The sequence below is a fragment of the Dipteris shenzhenensis genome, chromosome 9 (assembly GCF_047967505.1).
Source record: "Dipteris shenzhenensis isolate YYH24624 ecotype China chromosome 9, Dip_SZ_1.0, whole genome shotgun sequence".
In the NCBI taxonomy this organism is placed as follows: domain Eukaryota; kingdom Viridiplantae; phylum Streptophyta; class Polypodiopsida; order Gleicheniales; family Dipteridaceae; genus Dipteris; species Dipteris shenzhenensis.
Genome location: NC_141604.1, coordinates 12,397,457 through 12,403,057, shown reverse-complemented (window position 1 = coordinate 12,403,057; position 5,601 = coordinate 12,397,457). Strand labels below are relative to the sequence as shown.

The 5,601-nt window shown below is 45.8% G+C and overlaps 1 pseudogene; it reads right to left on the bottom strand.

Annotated features, from left to right (window-relative positions):
• Nucleotides 1-583: 583 nt before the first annotated feature.
• LOC147898211 (exocyst complex component EXO70B1 pseudogene) lies at nucleotides 584-3,035 on the bottom strand (annotated as a pseudogene).
• Nucleotides 3,036-5,601: the final 2,566 nt, after the last annotated feature.

Below are 5,601 nucleotides of genomic sequence, written 5' to 3'. Positions count from 1 at the left end.
TGCTCCTGAAGTGATCCAAAGCCCTGTCGTCATTCAGAGCAGCTCACAAAAGCTGGTGAGGCCAGTTGAAGTTTCCTCAAGTGTCTCAACTCAAAATGATAGCACTGCAGTGTAAAAGCAAGCAACAGCCTCTAAATAAGCAAGAAGGAACTAGGTCCACTTAAGATTCGAATAGTCACTCCCAAAGCGGGAAAAGAAGATTTAGATGTAATTAAAGCACATACCACAGTAGTGCTCTCTCTCTTAGGGGGACAAAAGTTCATTTTAAATCACTAAATATTCTACATCCCTGTGTTACACAAACCTTTGAAATAGATAAGAATAATCCATACCTCATTCTCACATTTTAAGTCTGTGACCTTAACCTCTTTTGGGGTTGACCTTTCTCAACAACATTAACACAAAATTTGAGGGACTTAGAATACACATGAATCCCTAGGGACACCTGGATGACAGCTGAGCAATGAACGAGTATTGAATGTGAGTGTTCGTTCTCTTGCATTCGGTTGACATTGAGAACATCACTTATCAATAGAAGTCAAAGACTGGAGATTCTTCAGCATAAGAGAGGAAGATTGGGAGGGTGCACAAATCTTCAACACAAGAACTGGTTGTATTTCCAACAACAGATACTCATATGCAGGTAGGTGTTTCACCTGCCTCTGGTTAATTGCCCAGTAATATCTAAAATCTGAACAAGCATCAGCCCAATAGATGAAAGCATTGCGAAGAGAAGTCTGAATCCTGTTAGTCGGTATATTGTACAAGGGAGGCTAAAGACAATCCATCATTACATAGCTATACCTGTATTTAACGACTTTCTCCTATTCAAGGACCCTGAGCTCCCTTCAAACAAATCATTTAAGTGAGCCTCCAAATCCTCTGGCGTGTACTTGACGTACTTTTCTGCGTGTTTCACATCTAAGTGATTCTGAAACCGGCCAAGAAAGGAGTGATATGCAGGAAGAATCATCCCAGTGATAGAGATTCTTAGTTCCGTGCATAGTTGAGAATCTGAAACAATCCAACCAGATTGAGTTTTGACAGTTTCCTCAAATGCTGCATTGAAGTTCTTGAACCTGTCCCTCAGCACATTTCTTGATGCACCAGTAGCATGGCCTCCGGTGATATTGATCCCCTCATCCTTCAAACAAGCAAGGACTTTTGTCCAAGCTATTCTTCTGTAGTTGTTGTGATACTGGCGCACCTTACCATTGTGCCGTTTTATCCAGTCATCACCGAGCACTTTACGGACCTGGGAGTCTTTTACCTTCTGACCAATGTAGTGCACGTTATTCATTAAGAACAAGCACGATAAAGCTGGGTCTTTGTACAATTTCGACTTAGCATCTAAGTTTTTCTCGAGGAGTTCCATCAAGCTGAGCGCGACAGCAGTCAAAGGACCTTGGTCTGTACTCGATAAATTCTGAAAATACATATCAGCAGAGTTTCTTGTCTGAACATCTTTCCTGTCCCGAAGCAGATGGTTCAATGTTTCGGTGTAGTCAGATAAGAATCTCATGTAGTTCATAACATATCGGGCCAGAGGATGAACAGCACCACCAGGAACGGGATTCTTGGAAGTCTCACGTTGGACAGCATTCTCGAATTCTGCAAAAGTTCCTCGGGCAGCATCAGCAAGTCGGGTCAATATAGCAGATGTTTCTGACCTTAAAGTTTCACAGGCTGCCCCCTCAAAAATTGACTCTACCGAAGGAAGGACATCCCGCAGCGCCTCGTACATATCCAGTATCTTGAAAAGCTTCTCTGAAGCTCTACGACCTATGGCTATGGCTTCTGCAAAATTGAGCAGCTGCATGAACGCCGCCCTGGCAACATCGGTGAAGCACGATTCTGCAAGAGGGGGCGATGCTGCAAAGACTCGTTCGCCTAGCTGTTTCTCGCTAGGGAAGAGAACTCCGACGGCAATTTTGATTGCTTCGATCCATTTGGCGATTTCGTTTTCGAGAAGCTCCCATGGCATTTTTTGCACTTCCTCGAGGCTCAGCTTCTCAAGCTCCAACCTTTGCAAACTCTCGGCAAGACTTGCCTTTCTGATACCAACATATACCAGGCTGCATTCCGTCTGGTAGCCAGAGCGGATCATTCGAGTTGCTATTTCGGAGAGATCTAAGACGACGTCCGCCGGCAGCATATCAATGGTCATCTGCGCGATGGGGCGTGACTTTGCTACGCCTTCACTTACTTCTGTAATTGTTTCTTCAACGTTATCACCGGCGATCTTTTCCCTGCTGGTTTCAAAAGAAGCGCCGGACACCGGATCGAGCAGCCAGTTGGGATCTACCGATTCACCATGCTTCTCTAGCAAATTACGGAATTCCTCCTCCAGGCGCAGCATTGCAAGCTGCAACAAATTTTGGGCATAGTCGATCGTCGAGCTACTGGGTTCCGAGGACGGCGAATCTATGAACCTCTGTAAGCTGTCGACGGCATCGAGGTAGCCGCGGACTTCGTCCGGCTTATCGACCCAGATGAAGGTTTGACGTGAAGCTTCGGACGATCCGAGATCCCAGCGCATGATGGTCTCCTGGGCGGAGAGCACGGCGGGGTCGGGCTGATCACTGGGCAATGCGGCCGGATCTCCGCCGAGGAGGGCGCGAAAGGAGGGGAAGCTGGTGGGAGAATTGCGGGGGAGGGAGAGGCTGAATCGCGAGAAGCGATCGTCGAAGGTGGAGAGGATACGCACCATGTCGTCAGTATGGGAGGAGCTGAGGGTACGAAGGATGCGGTGAGCGGTGGCCATGACGCGGTCGTCACCGCTAGAGCCGGCCATGGGGAGGGAAGGGAGGGGGAGGAGCTATGGAGATGGAGGAGGAGGAGCTAGGAAGGGAGGCCGGCCATGAGCTATATATAAGGAAGGGAAGCTACGGCGATCGGAGGGAGGGGAGGGGAGGAGGAAGGGGGAGCTATGGCGATGGAGATTGAACTGCTGTCGAAGCAGATGCAGAAGAAGCTAAGGCGATTGCAGCTATGTCGATTTCATCTTCTTTTTTTTCAGAGAAGACGAAGATGAAGAAGATGATGAAGACGACGATGAAGATGCTCTGTCGTCGCGCTTTTAGGGCCCCGGAAGTTTCTCATTCCGTCGCTTCTCGCCGGAATCTTCCCAAGATTCCGTCGTCCCCCTCCCGCACGTCTTCACACACATGCTCCCCCGGTTTACCCGCGTGACCCCTCGCCATCCACTCCATATGCTCTCCTTGCCTCCTGGTCTCACATGCTCTCGAATGCCCCTCTTCCACACAACCTGACGAATTCACAGAAAAGAATTCCGTGGGATCCGTCGATCGCAACATAGCCCCACAATGCACGCTTAACGAGAGGAAAATCCTCTCTCCAATGGAGCATTCCCAATGCCTACATCTGGCACCTACCTTTGCGGAGTGGTGGGTGGGAACGTCGCTTGCCCTGGCATTTTGTGGCATTTATGTTGCTCAGCAAGGTGGTGAGTGGGCTCAAGGTAAACAAGTCTCTCATGCCTTAGTCCGTCAGGGCCCTGGTATCTTCTCCGCTCCCTGAGGCTGCCTACTGCTTCCCTCCCCTGTTGAATCACCTACATAATTTGAGGCCTTGGACTTGCTTCCCTCACTTTTAACTAAAGGAAAATGGTGCATTGCCTCATTTTCCCTACACAATGTTAGGTGCAAACGTGAGGCCGACAAGACACTCACATAATATGTTGCTAGAGACCATGTGCATGTGTAAAACAATGTGTGTAACAAATGGTACCCTCAGCACACCGTGCTCTCTTGCTTCCGCCCCCACAGTTCGCTTAATCTAAAATGCTATCTAATTTCTTGTTCTAATTGGGGTTTTCTAAGTTTGACTAAGTTCGATTCTTGTTCATGGGCGGGAGGTGGTCTATGATTGGTTTTTTTGCTATTCTCTCCTCTCTCTACATGCACATAGCAAGTTTGCACACCTTCAAAATTATTTTATTACGTGCTTCTACAAGCATATCATCATCATCATCACACACTCCTTTCAATTATAAACATATCTTCATGATTTTGGACATCACAATTTGCACATGAGAAACCGTAGATGTCAAATATTAGGCATTTACGCTTTAGCCTTATGATGCCATGCCTCACATCAATACATAATGATGCCTTTACCATAGCTCAACAAAATGTGATGCAATCTCAAACCACAGAGTTACTCCATGGCCTATATTATTGCCCCCTCCCTCAAGACTGTTGGCTTGCCATGCTTAGAGAGTTCATGACTCCTATATCAATTTTTGCCATCCTAACATGTGGTGTCTCCTAGGGAGAGCATGCCACACCACAATCAGCACCGCTAGACATGAGTTGCAATATAGCCAACCAATGAATACTTGACACAACCCATATTGAAGTTCCAAGTGTCCTGACACAAGGTGACACCTAAGCAACCTCGATCTCACTTGGAGAGGCAGGCCCACATCTCCACTAAAAGCTATCACGATTTTTGACAAGCATTTTAGAGCACCTCCCATGTGCATGAGCAAAAGTAATGTTGTGGAAGAATCAACACTTTGGTCTCTCACACCTTCATTAAGACACTAGATTTTAGTCTCTACCATGACAAGTAGCCCCAATTTTCTTATTAAAGTATAGCAACAAATGTGACATCACTAACAACCCTTCAAAATTTACAACAATTGTGAGAGCTTGTAATGTAAACGGCTAGTGTTACAGCCAGGTGACACTAGTAATCGCGAGGATGTGATCTCCCAACGTAGGGAAAGTAGTAGCAAGCAACCAAGGGTTTGGGTGTTTCACTTGTCACAAAGGGTGTTGGCATGGAACAAGCTGCCTACAACACCCTTATAGACTTTAACTAGCTTCCCGCTCATCATCAATATGGGAACTTTCTTTATGAGTTGGAATAAGAGCAATAATTGTGCCCCCCCCCCCCCCTCTCTCTCTTTTGATGTGCCTTGTCTAGAAGATTCACATAGGCACCTCAATGTTAGAACGGCTAATATAAAAAGATCCATAGTAGCTTTTGTTGTCGCATAATGTGTATTCCCAATGATATCTTTTATGAGTTGTACTCATAGTGTTGTTTCTTTAAATGTACGCGTCAGTTTACTTTCTAGATGCTACATGACGTCTAGGTAGTCATTTTCAAACAAAATGCCATATGCAATCGTGGTAGTTTCGAAATTCCGCTACTATACCATGTCCTCATGAGCAAATATTGTATTTAATCTCTCTCTCTCTCTCTCCCTGGTCCAAAAACTCCATGTTTAGTACCTATGAATGGAACATTCAGATCCCTTTATCCCTTGGTGTAGTCACATGAGAGCATAAAATATTAAAGTATTGCACCATAATACATAGTATAATTTTTTTGTGTACACACTCCCAAAAAGTTCCAATGGTTAATGAATAGAGAATGGATAGAGGGTGGTGTACATTGTACTAACCTTGGTATCTCCCCACCGAGCTTGGCTTGCAAATACAAATGAATGCATGTACACCAACACCACGTGTGAAAATATGTCACCTTTTCATCCTCGCAATCTTAAACACTATGAGTTTTAAAAGCAAACAAAGGTGGCACTACAAGATGTCGAGATTCGGACAATGC